The 18,795-nt window shown below is 38.0% G+C and overlaps 1 protein-coding gene across 3 annotated transcripts in view; it reads left to right on the top strand.

The window, feature by feature from the left end:
* PHKB (phosphorylase kinase regulatory subunit beta) overlaps window positions 1-18,795 on the top strand; it is a 198,863-nt gene that overhangs the window by 2,970 nt on the left and 177,098 nt on the right. The window lies entirely within an intron of this gene.

Genomic DNA, 18,795 nt, shown 5'->3' on the forward strand with positions numbered 1-18,795 from the left:
GCCATGTGCTTTGCCTTCCATCCCATGGCTTCCTGGTGTAAGGGCTGGAGGAGGTGTTGGTGCAGTGGCTCTTAGACTGTCAGGTTGGTGAGACCCTTTGCAAGCTGGATGAAAGCTGTGGAATTGCTCTCCAGATGAGTGCCCTGGGTCTTGAAAACAATTTGGAAGAGGTCCATGCATCCAGGAAAGACCATATATGGATTCCCATTAGGAACACAGGCCTTTGAATGTATCTGGAAGAGAAGGGCTTTGTTAAGTGGCCATAGAGCTGAAATGAAGACTGAAGTCTTTATGGCTTTTTTCTGTGGGTTGTGACCCACCTTGGGCCATTTAAAACCTGTTTTGTGTGTGAACACTGGGAAAAGCCTGTTGGCAAGAGGCTGCTTTGTCTTTAGTGTGCCTTAAGCAGAATATTCAAGCCTCAGGACTCATTAACAGATAAATGTGAGATGACCCAGTCAAGCAGTGAAAAATTCTTTCTTTTTGGTTTCACCATAGCCTTTCAGAGGTGGTTCCCCCACCGTTTATTTCCATTTGTATTTCAAGCCCTGTTTTGGCAAGATGGAGGGGAAAAATCTTGAAGGAAAGAAATAGGAAATAGCTTACGGAAGAGTCACAAACAGGAGAAAACAAAGCTTATACTTTAAGGAACAATAATGACCCATGTCTTTAGTTGTCATCTGCCAAATGACAAAATAGTATATGTAACATTGCCAGTTGATTTCTGATTTACTCTTTGGACTAAGAGAACAAGAGGACATATATCTTTGAACTGTGCTTTCTTTTAAGCATCAGGCTCTCGTTTTCATCTTGGCTTTCTTAATAAGGGCTTGATGGGTTTTCAGCACTGACAAAGTCCTTCAGCAGTTACTGGGAAATAGAATGCTAAAGGTATGCTTTTATGCATCAATAGTCCTGAAAATTTCAAAACCTAAGAACTGTGCTTAACATTACATAGAGTGTTTAAAACCATATACAAGAAGTTTTTCCAGTACCATATTATTAAATCAAAATAGAATGCACCAAGAAACTAAATAGGAAAATACCAAACTTAATCGTTATAAGCCATTTAAAAGATGGATTCCTTATAAATTACTTTCAGTATAGACACTTGGGGTTCATCTAACCAAAACTTAGTGATAACTATAAAGAAATAAAACTTTTATCTGTTAAATAGAGTGGTTTGCATTTATAGTTTATTTACTAATTTAGAAATACTTCATTTATGTTGGAAATGATTTGTTTTCTGCTATTGTAGTTCCTTGGACATTATAACTGTGGGAGAGTGTATAATGGTGTGATTTCATTTAACAGTCATTTTAAAGAATGTCCTGGGTTTATAGCTGAGCTTTTCCTTGGTACCTTTGGCTAGAAACTATTTAATGTTACCAAAAGTGAAAGCCAGTATCTTGATTTTGGAAAATTAGTTTCTGATATACCCAGATCGTTTTATGCATTTTAACCCTCTTTATTCCTCCTGGATTTGTTTCTGCTATGTTTTTCTTTATTTCTGCTCTTTATTGAATTTAGTGTGTCCTGCATTTCCATGCGTGCATGCTTGAGCTGTGCTCTGAATGCTAATGTGTCCGTATGTGCTGTGGTTGAATATACTTTCTTTTGTTTTGACTGCTTAAATCTAAAAAGAGATCTGGATGTCCAGGTTTTTCTTTAAAGAGCCTTGTGGTAAAACATACAGGACAATGAATTTATAGGCAAATTCCACAACCAAAATGAATTAACTAATTATTAGGGAAGGAGTGTAGCATCCAGTAACTTAGATGGCTTCCATTTCTCATTTGACTACTACAGTTATATTTTAGATTAGCAGAGTTGATCAGCTAGAGCAATTACATTGGCACTACAAGTTCAGTTATTTGTAGTAATTGTTATGGCATTTTGTGATGAGGTAAGAAATGTCATGGCATTTTTACTTTTATTCTTAGATGATAAGATAATTTTTAAAATTATTCCTTAAAATGAATCATTGGCTTATCTCTATCTTGACTCTGTAAGTTTATCAGTGTCTCAGTGAGTTTATCAGCATGTGACTTGAGTTTTTCTCTTTATTTTTAGGTTTTTTGATTAATTTAATTTGATTTATTTGATTTGATGGGCATATCGATACCTGGTAAAGTTTTATTGTATATTCTGGGCAAAACTCAACTTTTTATTTTGTGTGTCTGACACTCTCTTCTTTTTAGGCACTTATATAGCAGCCTTGTTTCAGCCTAATTTAATAGTCAACCAATTAATAAAGTTCTTTTGGCTTAAAGAGACCATAGGCCTGAGGCTCCTGGACTGTTATGTGTTGTGGCCCCTTTTAAGAGCCTAAGGAAAGTGTACACATTTTGTGTTCAGCTATACCTGAATCTCATCCTCGCTCTGTTGTTTAATACTTGTTTGATTTTGAGCAAGTAACTTTACATCTTTTAGACCTGATTTCCTTCTCTGTAAAAGTAGGAGTAATAAAACCTACCTGAAGATATTATTCTGAGGATTAAACAAGATGTTATATGCAAAACACTTGATATTTAATAGCTGCCCAATAAATTTTATTCTTTATCTTTCCTAAAAAATGTTTGTCTTTTACAATATTGCTGGTATGTATTTAAGAGTAGGATTTTACAAAAGCAGACATAGTTGCTTATCTCTTTACCTCATTTTGGTATCTACCCTCATGGTAGCCATTTGATTAAGAAAACTAGTCATGCTAAAATACAATTGGATGGAATCAGATTAACCAGAATCTACCTCTCGTTTTAATCTAAGTCGATTTCGTTTTTGTCAGTAATCATTACAAGTCTAAAGAAATGGTTTTTGACAGTTTCCATGGAAACTCCTATTAGACAACAAGGAGAACAGTCATTATTTTGTGTATAGTTAGAAGAGATTTTGGGCTTATATTGGGTATGCTATGGGTTCCCTTCATGTAGGATGGAATTTTCAGGAGCACTATGTTAACTGTATCCTGCTGGGAGCTCTGATCTCTTCTTACTGTGTCCTGCCCTGAAATCTTACACGATTTAGGAAGTAGAAGCCATATGATATGGCTTAACTCCCTTGGCATGAATCTTATTGACCTTAAAGCTTACTCTCTTTCTGTCATTCTCCTCAGCAAAGATGATGCTTCAGATTTTATAAGTGAAATGATTTCATGAAGAGTACAATGGCTTGTCTCACTGCTTTAGACTGTTACAGAATACCACATTGTGCATCATAAAATCTATTTTCTTCTTACTGTTTTCTTGATCTTCAGTCTTCTGTAAAGCCAGAGAAAGGGTAAGAGGAACTCCCCAGAATTCCTGATTCTGATCTAGTTGCCTGCTGAAAATTTCCATATGGGTATATATGATGAGCATCTCAAATGTAACCTGGCCCAAACAGAACTCTTATTTTCTAATCCTATTCCTACCCTAAATATATGCCTCCGTAAATCTTTTCCATCTCAGTAAACTAAAGCATATTCTTCCAGTTGCTCAAGCTAAAAATAGGGAGGTCATTCCTCATTCCTTTACTCTTTTTATTCAGTTCATTTGTATATCTTTTCTATTCCAGTTTCAAAAACATATACAGGATTCTGCCTGTTTTTCTCCAGCTGTGCTCCTAGCTGCATAGTTTAAGCCACTTTCATCTCTGATCTAAACTACTGAAATAGCCTGGTTTCCTGTCTTCATATTCTTGCCTCACTGCAATCTGTTCTCTACCCAGCAGTGAGAAGAATCTTTTAAATATATAAGTCAGATCATGTCACCTTCCTGAAATCCTTCATTACCTTTAGCAGTAAATCCACAGTCCTTCCCTTGGGTGACCCTAATCACCTAGCTCTTGCCTGCTTCTCTAATCTCCTCATGGAATACTCCTCTCTCCCCCACTGCTCTTCAGCCACGCATGCTTTGATTCCTTAAGACACAATTTGTTTTCACTTAGGCTCTCTGTTATAGCTATTTCCTCTTCCTGGAATAATCTCTTATCTTGCTGGTTGGGCAGTTTCTTCCTTTTGTTTGTCTTTTCGGTTCACATCTTAAACTTAGCCTTCTTAGAAAGGCCTTTTTACCTACTCAATCAGAGTGGCCCCCAGACATATCACTCTTAATTTTGATACTCTAGTATACCTCTCACTATTTGATTTTTTTCTCTTAGCTTCTCTATACAGAGATAGAGAAGCTCATGTATCATATGAGAGAAGAGACTTCATCTGTTTTGTTCACTCCTGTATCCATAGAGCCCAGAAGAGTGCTTGGAGGATAATAAATGCTCAGTAAATCATATTGCTTAGAAAATCATATTACTTATCACATCTTAGTCCCTCCTGCCCCTTTTGAGAGATAATGTAATGTGGTTAGTATATCGACTCATAAAACTAGGCTCACGTCTCAGTATGAAACTTATAAACTGTGTGAACTGCTTTTTCACCTACTTTCCGTAATTATACAGTGGAGATAATAGTATATCCCTCATAAGTTCTTTTGTGAAGATGAAATAATGTTTATGAAGTATCTAGTGGTTGTAATGGTACTAATAATAACAACAATGATTATAATGTTGATGATGACAACAGTGACAATTTCAGTAGCTACTTTTTGTTGAGTACTTAATATGTGACAAATAGTGTTCTAAGTGCTTTACATTTAAATCTCACAACAATCCTGTGCTGTAGGACTGCTAACTATCTGTTGAAAAATCAAAACACAGAGAAGCAAAGTAACTTACATAAAGTCACACAGCTAGGATACAAACTCAGCCAGAGCTCCCAACCGTTGTTGCCTTCCCCTTCTTCAACATGCATAGTGCCTAGTATTCCATAAATGAATGCCGATGATTATTGTTTGCATCTTGGCGATATTCACTGCTCTTCTGTCACTCATGTCAAATTAGCTACTGTTTACTGGACCTCTCTGATGTTGTGGGAAGTGTGTAATACAGTTGGCCCTCTGTATCTGAGGGTTCTACAGTTTGAGGATGCAGAGGGCTGACTGTACTATGCCTTTTTTTTTTTTTAACATCTTTATTGGAGTATAATTGCTTTACAATGTTGTGTTAGTTTCTGCTGTATAACAAAGTGAATCAGCTATACGTATACATGTATCCCCATATCCCCTCCCTCTTGTGTCTCCCTCCCACTCTCCCTATCCCACCCCTCTAAGTGGTCACAAAGCACCGAGCTGATCTCCCTGTGCTTTGTGGCTGCTTCCCACTAGCTATCTATTTTACATTTGGTAGTATATATATATGTCAGTGCCACTCTCTGACTTCGTCCCAGCTTACCCTTCCCCGTCCCCGTGTCCTCAAGTCTGTTCTCTACGTCTGCGTCTTTATTCCTGTCCTGCCTCTAGGTTCTTCAGAATCATTTTTTTTTTTCAAATTCCATATATATGTGTTAGCGTACGGTATTTGTTTTTCTCTTTCTGACTTACTTCACTCTGTGTGACAGATTCTAGGTCCATCCACCTCACTACAAATAACTCAGTTTCATTTCTTTTTATGGCTGAGTAATATTCCATTGCATACACGTGCCACATCTTCTTTATCCATTCATCTGTCAGTGGACACTTAGGTTGCTTCCATGTCCTGGCTATTGTAAATAGAGCTGCAATGAACATTGTGGTACACGACTCTTTTTGAATTATGGTTTTCTCAGGGTATATGCCCAGTAGTGGGATTGCTGGGTCGTATGGTAGTTCTATTTTTAACTTTTTAAGGAACCTCCATACTGTTCTCCATAGTGGCTATATCAATTTTACCATGCCATTTTATATAAGGGACTTGAGCACCCACAGATTTTGTTGTCCTTGGCAGCGGTGGTGTGGTCCTGGAACCAATCCCCCGTGGATTCCAAGGGGTGACTGTATATGATACTGGTCTTAGAGAGCTCAGAGCCTGATGGAACTTTTTGCAAAGCTAAAGATGACCAGTGCTTTTGCATACATGCAGTCTCTAACTCTCTTCTGGCCTCTTCTAGTTGTTTCCTACTTAACTTTGCTACCTATAACCATCACCTCCCATTGTACCACCTCTCTAGCTAGTCTGTTCTACAAGTTCTTATCTGGGTGATTTTTCTAAGATAAAGAACTGATCCTATTATTCCTCTGCTTAGCACCACTTGTGAGCTCCGTATTCCCTGCAGGATTAGAGTGGCACTTCAGAGAAGGCATCTGTGGAAATGACATTTGCGCTGAAGGAGGATATAGGAGTCAAATGAGAAGCTGGGGTGAGGAGTGTCCTAGGATAGGATCTTGGGGATAGATAGAGCTGGCTATTTGAGAACAGTATCCTCAAAGGACAAAGCACTGTGAATGACAATAATAGGAAAGAGAGGATGGCTGGGATGGCTGGGAGGGGCAGGGTGCTGGGAGGCTTGAAGGTACTTGGATTTCATTGTAATTGGAAGGGAAAACTATAGAAAATTTGAAATAATAGGGTGATAAGACCTGAGTAATACTTTATGAAGATCCTCTGGCTATCATGCAAATAAATTGGAAGTTGGTGAGAAGGCAGGGAGCAGCCTAATGGCCGAAGCCATGTGCTATATGTCTCTATCTCTATGTTTAACAACTAGCATAATGCACACTGCTGGGCATATGGGGCATTCAATCCATCTTTGATAAAGAAGGGCTGTGAAAGCACAAATATTGACTCTGTCATCAGTCTTGATTCAGAAACTGTGGCCACCTTGATTATCTACCATTTGTACGGTATCTTTGACTCAACAGAGTAACTTTTGGAATGTGGCCAAATTTAACACAGGAAAATTTTCTGTGTGCATATGCAGCAAATTCTTATAAATCTATATCTTATTTTTATATCATTATGATAATCTCTGTCCATATTTTAAAGCAGAGATTAATCATTGTATTTCTGAGGAATAATCTGTAAAACCACACAAGGAGCTGCCATATCTTTTCTTGGTTCAGGCTGAAAGAGACATAGACATTTGATTTACCTATTAAAAGATACCAGGTTTGGGCCTCCCTGGTGGCGCAGTGGTTGAGAATCTGCCTGCCAATGCAGGGGACACGGGTTCGAGCCCTGGTCTGGGAAGATCCCACATGCCGCGGAGCAGCTAGGCCCGTGAGCCACAATTACTGAGCCTGCGCGTCTGGAGCCTGTGCCCCGCAACAAGAGAGGCCGTGATAGTGAAAGGCCTGCACATCGCGATGAAGAGTGGCCCCCGCTTGCCGCAACTAGAGAAAGCCCTCGCACGAAACGAAGATCCAACACAGCCAAAAATAAATAAATAAATAAATAAAAAATCCTTCCCACTACTTTAAAAAAAAAAAAAAAGATACTGGGTTTGTGGGAAATGTAAAGGTTTTTTGTTTTGTTTTGTTTTTATTGGTAAACACTTACACAGTTAGGACATGTCTTTTTTTTTTTTTTCTGAGTCTTGAAAATAGACCCAAAAGAGATTTCAAAATAATCCCTGACTAGAAAACACATAAAAGAAAATTGTAACTGCACATGTTATATACTTGTTCTTGAAAATTTGATAAATGCTTTGTTATTGTACATTGTAGTTTCCTATGATGTGTTTTTAATAAATTCATACTTTTTCTCATTTTTGTCACAATAAGCCTTGGCTGCCTTGATTAGAAGTGGTTTTAAAAAGGTGAAAAAATTGTTGCTGTTTTTTATTTTAGTATTTGTTCCTTTTTTCCCTATAGAGTTTATTAGTTTCTTTTACCAACAATGATATGACTTTATCTTAGTTCCTTAAAAAGAACTATTCTTTATTTTTAATTTCTTGATTTCATAGCTTCTCCTTCAGTTCATATTTCACAAATTTCTTGAGGAGGTTGCTTTTCGTAGGTGAACAGATACAGTACATTAAGTGACTTATAGAACCAGTGAGAATCTTTTTAAGTGTATAATTGAAATTGGCCATTTTTATGGGTTCTGATATATTATGTGTCTCGTGTTCTTTATTGTCTTTCAAAATATACATCATTAGTTTTTAATTTGTTATTTAAAAATTTTTAAAGCTTATTGTTTTAATTGTTATACTCCCTTTATTATCAGTAACTTCACACCATTTCCATGGCCTTCCTTTTTAGTCATTTAAGATTCAAGTCTTATAGGACTTGAATTTTTGCAAATATATAGGCCCTGGTCATGGAATGAACCGTCATGTTATTATTTGTATGATAGGTGGAGTCTTGTGGCTAAAGCTGTGAATGTAGACTGGCAAGGACAAGCACAGGGTTTAGGATTGGGCAGTTGAGCTTTGGACAGTCCTTTTTATATGTGTTTGATCATAAATACCTGATGGTTGATTAGTTGATAGTTATAAATCATTAGTATGCCAAAAAGATGACCTTGGCTTGCTGCAGCTTCAGTCAGTGGACTCTTTTTTGCATGGAATTTTCAGCCTGTAGGGGAGCTTATTCTTTATTATTATTATTTAAATAAAAAAATATATAATTTACATCTAAACTTTTAACAGCTTGTGATTTAGGATGATTTCAGTTTCATCTTTTTTTTTTTTTCCTGTATTCTGAGTATGTTTCTGTCATGAATTTTCATCTGTGTAACTAAATGGCGGTTGTGCAAATCTCACACTTTAAAAGTTAAGGGCAGTGGACTAAACCTCTAAACTTACTATGATGTTTGATTTTAAATGTTTTGATAGAAGCATTTACTGATCTTATTTCAAGGATGGAAATTTTGGCTCAGGTCTCAAGTAGCCTCCGTGCAGGTATATGTCTGTGTGTGTGTTCATATGTATGTAATTTGACCATAGACAATGTTATCTTAATGTAGGTGGCCTCTCTCCTTAAGCAAAAACAATATATTAAATAAGTTTTGAACAACAGAGCAGCCTATGTCTGAGTGATTCCAAAGTGGGCAACACTGTTAGGTTTTAACCAGTTTGTAGCTGTCGATTTGTTAGGTGACTTCACCTGGAAATTTGTAGTAAGAAACTTGGAGCTCTAGAGTACATGCACTCTGCATCATTAATTATTAGGCTTTGCTCATGATGTAGTGTAGTATATAGAGCCATGCCCCGTTGGGTGCCATTTCAAACTTTCATACTTCTAAATACATTTTTAAAATATATCTTATTTAAAAATAATTTTTTAAAAGTCTTATTTTTTAAACATAATGTCATTTGGTATTATGCTAGGCTTTGGTAGAGAGCATGAATCATTTCTATTGATATTCTTTCTGCTTTGATGGGATTTTTTTCCATTCAAATTGAGCCTGTTTTAAATATGGCTCATATAAGCTAGTTGATTTTAGACCTTTACCTTTTGTTTGTGTTAAACATCTTTTAAATGGTCTCCTGATAACAATGAATTGTCCATGTTAAATATCTTTAATAAAGAGGTATTTAAAATACTTACTTGTTTTCTTAATTTACATACTTCTGACAGTAATTATCTTTGTCGAATCTTTTTATGAGTTTTTATCTGTTGTTTCTGTCAGTTCTGAGATCCTTGTGTTTGGATATGTTATCTTGTTTTAATGGAAATATGCAATGAAGCACAATTAATTTGTTATACCCACCTAATCCCAATTCTCAATAGGCTTGTAGCTTTGATAATAATCATTTGCTCAATGAGTGCAAGGATAAAAAAAAAAATCCTAGCAGGATGTAAAGTTAATTATTATTATTTAAAGGAATAAAAAACTATTTGAGGATTAGAAGTTATCACTAGACTCTCCTTCTGTATTACTCTACATGATGCTGATATTTGTACCTAGGACCTGTACCAAATTTAAGCCTTTCCTCAGTCTAATTTTTCTACCTTTTAAATATTTCTTGAATATTCCCTCTCCTCTGTATCCCTGCTGTCACTATCTTAATTCAAGGCCTTAGGATGAATATTTTAACCAAAAGTGGACTCTTGTGCCTAGGGCTCACCACTTTACTGTAATCTTTCACACTGCCAACAGTTATCTTTTTAAAGTTTGGATCATATGATGCCCTTACGTAAACCTCCCCAACGGCTCTCCATTATCCAAAGGATAAAATGTAAACCTGGAGTCTGCTGTTCAGCATCTTTTGCTGTTAGTCTTCTGGTTACCTTTCCACCTTCCCTTCCTACTTACATTCTCTGCTACAGTGCTTTATTTTCTATTTGTTTTTGAATAATAACATATTTTCATACTAAATATATTTCCCCCACTGTCAAGTCCAAAAAGGTTCAAAGTTCAAATTCAAAAAAGAAGTACAATAAATGAAGCAAAATAGTGACCCTAGTGTGTAATAAGTTTATGACTTGAGGGCATTCTTGATTGTTTTTTAGCTGTGGACAGCATCTCCAGGGCCAAACTTATGGCTCTGACTTCCTTTGCCCCTTGCTTAAAAAGCTTGAGCAGTCTCTGTGTACTGATTTTCGCTTCGCTTGCAGGAAAAATGGAGGAAATCACATAGATTATTCATCTACAATTTTATAAAAATGTAAGTCATCAGTAGTGTATTTATTTATTTTTACACATAGAGAAGATCAACGATATGTAATAGGTCTTGTCTATCACACTTTAGACTTTACATAAGATACCAAGAAATTTGAACTTGGCATTTAAATTTCAAGAATATCGTATTGAAGGAGCGTGAAATGATATACTTTTAAATGAAGTGGGAAGATACTAACTTTTTAAATCTTGCCACCTAGAGTAAGTTCAACATTTTTCAGAATAAGAAATGATATAAAATCTTTTTTTAGTAAAACTATTAAACACAGGGCTAAATAACACACTAGAGAAGAATCTAAGTTTTCATGTTAGACCTCATCAGGTCACAGCCTAGCAGTTACTATGTATATAACTTACAAAAGAGAGCTCTTTTTAGTTCTTCTCATTGCAGTTGTCTTGAACTAATAGAAATAAAAGGAAATGAAGTCTAGGTTAAGAACAGGTGCACCAAGTATATAGTGGCTGAAATAGTTCACTTATACAGCTAACATGGAGAAAGTGCAGTGATCAATACTGGAATTGCTTGGAAAACAACTTAGTATTTTGGGGAAAATTGTTATTAAAGCGGTATTTCTTATTTAAATGTTCCTTTGGAACCAGGTTATATATTGCTGGGAATCTGTATTATTTTCATAATAAGAAATGGAAATTTCAAGAGAACAGCTGAAATAACTATACTCAACTTCTTTGCTTATTTTATGTGAAACAAACAAACAAAAAAGCATACTTCAGTGTTTAAGTTTTAGCTCTTCCGCTTGATAGCAATGTGACTGGATAAGTCACAACCTCATTTTTTTAAATCTGTAAAATGAAAATAATAACAATACCTACATAATAGGGTTATGAGAAATAAATGAAAGCATGCAAATTTGCACATGGTAATGTTAGCTGTTTTTATTATGATGCTGGTAATAATGAGAGTATTATATTATTTTTTACCTTTTTTGATCTCTTTGGTTAAAAGTGAATTTTTGTGTTTATATTCAGTCTGGCGTGATGCATATTGACACCTCCCACTAAGTGTAATGTTTTGGGTATATTGGTAAATTATGTTAGAGTTAAGCAGTGTCATCCTCTAAGACAGCAGTCCCCAACCTTTTTGGCGCCAGGGGACTGGTTTCGTGGAAGACAGTTTTTCCCCGGGGGGGAGTGTGGTTCAGGCAGTAATGCTAGCCTGGGGAGTGATGGGGAACGGGAGATGAAGCTTTGCTTACTTGCCTGACACTCACCTCCTGCTGTGTGGCCTGGTTCCTAACAGGCCTCGGACTGGTACCGGTCTGTGGCCCAGGGGTTGGGGAACCCTGCTCTAGGACATAAAGGCCAAAATAATGAATGTAAATAAAAAAAAAAAAAAAGACCCCCCCAAAGAGGGAGTCAAGAGATTTTATTTCTGATGTTAGTTCTATTTTTAACTAGTTCTGCCTTCTTGAGCAAATTGTGAAATTTCTTCCATAAAACAAAGGGCTTAGACCAGATGCTTGTTCATGTTCCTTTCTACTTCAAAATGTTCTGGCTCTTAACCATTGACTGTCAGGGCAGTCAAGGGAGAATATTTATATGGTTTTAGAACTTAGGTTGGGTGGTTTTAAGGCAGATCTTACAAGATAGGGAACTGGTTGGGATTGGGCAAGTTGATGACATGATAGCTTTAGATTGGTTGTATAGCGATTCAGGGTCTTGAAGCAAGCTTTTATGAACAAGATGTTAGTCTTGATATTAAGCTATTTTGGTTGGTTCACAGCCTTATTTTCTAGGGGTTGTGGAGTTGGATTTTCCTAAGATAACAAAGCTGCTATTTGATTTTGATCCGTTCTTCTTCTCTTTTTTCCCCTCCCCTCTCTTGTTTTTTACAAGATGGAATAACTTCCTCTGTAGAGCCTTGGATCTCCTTAAAATGCAGATTCTGATACAGCAGGTCTGGGATGTAGCCTGTGAGTCTGCCGTTCCAGCAAGCTCCCAGACAAGGCCCTGCTGCTAGTGGATCGCCTACACTTTGGGGATCAAAAGTCTATCCATAGCACCATACTTGCTGAGCAGCAGTCCTGTGTAACGTTCTCATGTCTTAGATCTTGGGCTCTGAATTAAGTATTCTCATGTTCCCAATCTTGAACTTAGTCTTCAGATAAATATGTCATTATTGGCGTCGCTGATTCCTGTTAGGCATGACCCCACATTCCTATGTGTGACCATGACTGTTTCTGCAGCTTCCCTTTACTAGTGTGCCTTTCTGCTTTTACGAGTTTGCAGGTCTACTCCAGGTTCTGACTTCTGACCTGGATTGACCTGGACTAAATCCTTTTACTCAGCTGACCCAGGGCATTTGGGTTGCTAGTTCAGGACTCTTGTTTGAGCCCATTGCTATACATTAATAACAAAAGTTAATTTTCCAACAAATGTTACTGGAAATTACTGAGTATTATTCACATTTCCTTCTAATATCTTTATCGTACATTATTTCTTTAATTATGTTTGGTGATCCTTTCTATGTCCAGAAGATCTTGTAGTCTCCATCTCAGTAGGCAGCTCTGCTTCAGAATGTAATGACTGACTCCATTTTCAAGGAGTTCCCTAGCCAATTAAATGGAAATGAGAGGCATATTTGGTCAGCACTAGAAGTTAAGCTTATTTTTCCCCCTTGTCCAATTTATTTTCCACAAGTATTTTTTTGAGAAACTGAAGTGCTGATTGCTTGAAGATCTTTGTTGGAGGCCCCTGATGGTGGTGGTGGTGGTTATGTGAGGAGAATCTGGCCTCTTTCATGCCTCATGTAGCTTATCAGTTCAGGCAGAATGATGCCAGTAGACACTGCCTTTAGAAAAGTTTTTTTTTTTTCTAGGCATCCTTGTAAGATAGGATTCAACAGTCTTATACAGTGAACATAAAAATGAGGGTAGGTGCTTCAAGTAATAGATATAATTGTTTGAAAAGGAGAGGAAACAGTAAAAGGTCTTCAAATTAACTACAAAAAACTAGCAAGTTCCAGGCTGATTTCTATTATGGTTTCATGTTACAGTATAGTTTAATTTGCAGTAGTATAAGCTGAATACCTAATACTTGTTTTTGTTTATTCTTTTTTAAAAAATTTATTTATTTTTGGCTGTGTTGGGTCCTTGTTGCTGCACGTGGGCTTTCTCTAGTTGTGGCGAGCGGGAGCTACTCTTTGTTGTGGTGCGCGGGCTTCTCATTGCTGTGCCTTTTCTTGTTGCGGAGCACCGGTTCTAGACGCGAGGGGTTCAGTAGTTGTGGTGCGCGGGCTTCAGTAGTTGTGGCTCACGGGCTCTAGAGCGCAGGCTCAGTAGTTGTGGCACACGAGCTAAGTTGCTCCACAGCGTGTGGGATTCTTCCTGAACCAGGGCTTGAACCCATGTCCCCTGCATTGGCAGACAGATTCTTAACCACTGCACCACCAGGGAAGTCCCTAAATACCTTAAACTGAATACATTACCTAAATATCCATTGTCATGACTCCAGTTTTCGTTTTGCTTTTTTTACTACTATAAGATTCTTACAACTAAATTATAATGCAAATTAAAGTACAGCAAAATTTTGATAGTATTAGTGTTCACCCAGAGTTACATTCTTTCAGTTTTGTATTACATAAAAAATTAATAGCCCATAAAAAGTATGGCACAGAGGGGGGACCTTCAAGATGGCAGAGGAGTAAGACGTGGAGATCACCTTCCTCCGCACAAATACATCAAAAATACATCTACATGTGGAACAACTCCTACAGAACACCTACTGAATGCTGGCAGGAGAGCTCAGACTTCCCAAAAGGCAAGAAACTCCCCACATACCTGGGTAGGGCAAAAGAAAAAAGGAAAAACAGAGACAAAAGAATAGGGACGGGACCTGCCCCTCTGGGAGGGAGCTGTGAAGGAGGAAAAGTTTCCACACACTAGGAAGCCCCGTCACTGGTGGAGACAGGGACGTGGATGGGGGAAAGCTTTGGAGCCATGGAGGAGAGCGCAGCAACAGGGGTGCAGAGGGCAAAGCGGAGAGATTCCCACACAGAGGACCACTGCCGACCAGCACTCACCAGCCTGAGCAGCTTCTCTGCTCACCCGCTGAGGCGGGTGGGGGCTGGGAGCTGAGGCTCAGGCTTTGGAGTTCAGATCCCAGGGAGAGGACTGGGGTTGGCTGCATGAACATAGCCTGAAGGGGGTTAGCGCACCACAGCTAGCCGGGACGGAGTCCGGGAAAAAGTCTGGAACTGCCTAAGAGGCAAGAGACCATTGTTTTGGGATGCACGAGGAGAGGGGATTCAGAGCATTGCCTAAACTAGCTCCAGAGATGGGTGCGAGCTGCGGCTATCACTGCAGACACGAAATATAGGCATGAAACGTTAAGGCAGCTGCTGCAGCCACCAATAAGCCTGTGGGCAAGCACAGGTCACTATCCACACCTCCCCTCCCAGGAGGCTGTGCAGCCCGCCACTGCCAGGGTCCTGTGATCCAGGGACGACTTCCCCAGGAGAACACACGGCACGCCTCAGGCTGTTGCAATGTCATGCTGGCCTCTGCCTCCACAGGCTCGCCCAGCATTCTGTACCCCTCCTTCCGCCCGGCCTGAGTGAGTCAGAGCCCCCAATCAGCTGCTACTTTAACCCCGTCCTGTCTGGGTGGGGAACAGATGCCCTCAGGCAACCTACACGCAGAGGCGGGGCCAAATCCAAAGCTGAACCTCAGGAGCTGTGCGAACAAAGAAGAGAAAGGGAAATTTCTCCCAGCAGCCTTAAGAGCAGCGGTTTAAATCTCCACAATCAACTTGATATACCCTGCATCTCTGGAATACCTGAATAGACAATGAATCATCCCAAAATTGAGGCAGTGGATTTTGGGAGCAACTGAAGGCTTGGGGTTTGCTTTCTGCATCTAATTTGCTTCTGGTTTTATGTTTATCTTAGTTTAGTATTTAGAGCCTATTATCATTCTTAGATTTGTTTAATGGTTTGGTTGCTCTCTTTTTTTTTTAATGTATACAATAGTTTTATTTTTTCCTTTTTCTCTTTCTGAGTGTGTATGTGTGTGCTTCTTAGTGTGATTTTGTCTGTATAGCTTTGCTTTTAGCATTTTTCCTAGGGTTCTGTCTGTCCGTTTTTTCGTGTTTTTTTTTTTTTTAATTATTCTTTTTAGCACTTTTATCATTGGTTGATTTGTTCTTTGGTTTGGATGCTCTGTTCTTTCCTTCTTTCTTTTCTTTTCTTAATTATTTTTTAATTTTTTTATCTTTAATGATATTTTTTATTTTAATAACTTTATTTTATTTTCCTTCTTTCTTTCTTTTTTTTTTTCTTTCTGCCTTTTCTTCTGAGCTGTGTGGCTGACAGTGTCTTGGTTCTCCAGCTGGGTGTCAGGCCTGAGCCTCTGAGGTGGGAGAGCCGAGTTCAGGACATTGGTCCATCAGAGACCTCCCAGCCCCACATAATATCAAATGGCAAAAGCTCTCCCAGAGAGCTCCATCTCAATGCTAAGACCCAGTTCCACTCAATGAGCAGCAAGCTACAGTTATGGACACCCTATGCCAAGCAACTACCAAGACAGGAACACAACCCCACCCATTAGTAGAGAAAAAGCCTAAAGTCATAATAAGTTCCCAGACACCCCAAAACACACCACCAGACGTGGTCCTACCCACCAGAAAGAAAAGATCCAGCATCATTCACCAGAACACAGGCACCAGTGCCCTCCACCAGGAAGTCTACACAACCCACTGAACCAACCTTAGCCACTGGGGCCAGACACCAAAAACAACAGGAACTCCGAACCTGCAGCCTGTGAAAAGGAGATGCCAAACACAGTAAGTCAAGCAAAATGAGAAGACAGAGAAATACACAGCAGATGAAGGAGCAAGGTTAAAAACCCACCAGACCAAATGAATGAAGAGGAAATAGGCAGTCTAACTGAAAAAGAATTCAGAGTAATGATAGTAAAGATGATACAAACCTTGGAAATAGAATGGAGAAAATACAAGAAACGTTTAACAAGGACCTAGAAGAACTAAATAGCCAACAAACGATGAACAACACAATAAATGAAATTAAACATTCTCTAGAAGGAATCCATAGAAGAATAACTGAGGCAAAAGAACGGAAGATAAAATAGTGGAAATAACCACCACGGAGCAGAATAAAGAAAAAAGAATGAAAAGAATTGAAGACAGTCTCAGACACCTCTGGGACAACATTAAACACACCAACATTCAACTTATAGGGCTCCCAGAAGAAGAAGAGAAAAAGAAAGGGACTGAGAAAATATTTGAAGAGATTATAGTTGAAAACCTCCCTAATATGGGAGAGGAAATAGTCAAGTCCTGGAAGCTCAGAGAGTCCGATACAGGATAAATCGAAGGAGAAACACACCAAGACACAAATTAATCAAACTATTAAAAATTAAATACAAAGAAAAAATATTAGAAGTAGCAAGGGAAAAGCAACAAATAACATACAAGGGAATCCCCATAAGTTTAACAGCTGATCTTTCAGCAGAAACTCTGCAAGCCAGAAGGGAGTGGCAGGACATATTTAGAGTGATGAAAGGGAAAACCTACAACCAAGATTACTCTACCTCACAAGGATCTCATTCAGATTCGATGGAGAAATTAAAACCTTTACAGACAGGCAAAAGCTAAGAGAATTCAGCACCACCAAACCAGCCTTACAACAAATGCTAAAGGAATTTCTCTAGGCAGGAAACACAAGAAAAGGAAAAGACCTTCAATAACAAACCGAAAACAGTTAAGAAAATGGTAATAAGAACATACGTATCAATAACTACCTTAAATGTAAATGGATTACATGCTCCAACCAAAATACATAGACTGGCTGAATGGATACAAAAACAAGACCCATATATATGCTGTCTACAAGAGACCCACTTCAGACCTAGGGACACATAAAGACTGAAAGTAAGAAGATGGAAAAAGATATTCCATGCAAATGGAAATCAAAAGAAAGTTGGAGTAGCAATTCTCATTTTAGAAAAAATAGACTTTAAAATAAAGACTATTACAAGAGACAAAGAAGGAGACTATATAAAGATCAAGGGATCAATCCAAGGAGAAGATATAACAATTGTAAATATTTAGGCACCCAACATAGGAGCACCTCAATACATAAGGCAACTGCTAATAGCCATAAAAGGGGAAATCGACAGTAACACAATCATAGTAGGGACTTTAACACCCCACTTTCACTAATGGACATATCATCCAAAATGAAAATAAATAAGGAAACACAAGCTTTAAATGATACATTAAGCAAGATGGACTTAATAGATATTTATAGGATATTCCATCCAAAAACAACAGAATACACTTTCTTTGCAAGTGCTCATGGAACATCCTCCAGGATAGATAATATCTTGGGTCACAAATCAAGCTTTGGTAAATTTTTAAAAAATTGAAATCGTATCAGGTATCTTTTCCGAACACAATGCTATGAGACTACATATCAATTACAGGAAGAAATTTGTAAAAAATACAAACACATGGAGGCTAAACAATATGCTACTAAATAACCAAGAGATCACTGAAGAAATCCAAGGGGAAATAAAAAAATACCTAGAAAAAAATGACAATGAAAACACTATGACCCAAAACATATGGGATGCAGCAAAAGCAATTCTAAGAGGGAAGTTTATAGACATACGATCCTACCTCAAGAAACAAGAAACATCTCAAATAAACACCGTAACCTTACACCTAAAGCAATTAGAGAAAGAAGAACAAAAAAACCCCAAAGTTAGCAGAAAGAAAGAAATCATAAACATCAGATCAGAAATAAAGGAAAAAGAAATGAAGGAAACAATGGCAAAGATCAATAAAACTAAAAGCTGGTTCTTTGAGACGATAAACAAAATTGATAAACCATTAGCCAGACTCATCAAGAAAAAAGGGAGAAGACTCAAATTAACAGAATTAGAAATAAAAAAGGAGAAGTAACAACTGACACTGCCAAAATGCAAAGGATCATGAGAGATTACTACAAGCAACTATATGTCAACAAAATGGACAACCTGGAAGTAATGGACAGATTCTTTTAAAAGCACACCGTTCCTAGACTGAACCAGGAAGAAGTAGAAAATATAAACAGACCAATCACAAGCACTGAAATTGAAACTGTGATTAAAAATCTTCCAACAAACAAAAGCCTGGACCAGATGGCTTCAGAAGCGAATTGTAGCAAACTTTTAGAGTAGAGCTACCACCTGTCCTTCTCAAACTCTTCCAAAATATAGCAGAGGAACACTGCCACACTCATTCTACAAGGCCACCATCACCCTGATACCAAAAACAAAGATGTCCCAAAAAAAAGAAAACTACAAGCCAGTATCACTGATAAACATAGATGCAGAAATCCTTAGCAAAATACTAGCAAAC

This window comes from Balaenoptera ricei, chromosome 19 (assembly GCF_028023285.1).
Source record: "Balaenoptera ricei isolate mBalRic1 chromosome 19, mBalRic1.hap2, whole genome shotgun sequence".
NCBI classification, from domain to species: domain Eukaryota; kingdom Metazoa; phylum Chordata; class Mammalia; order Artiodactyla; family Balaenopteridae; genus Balaenoptera; species Balaenoptera ricei.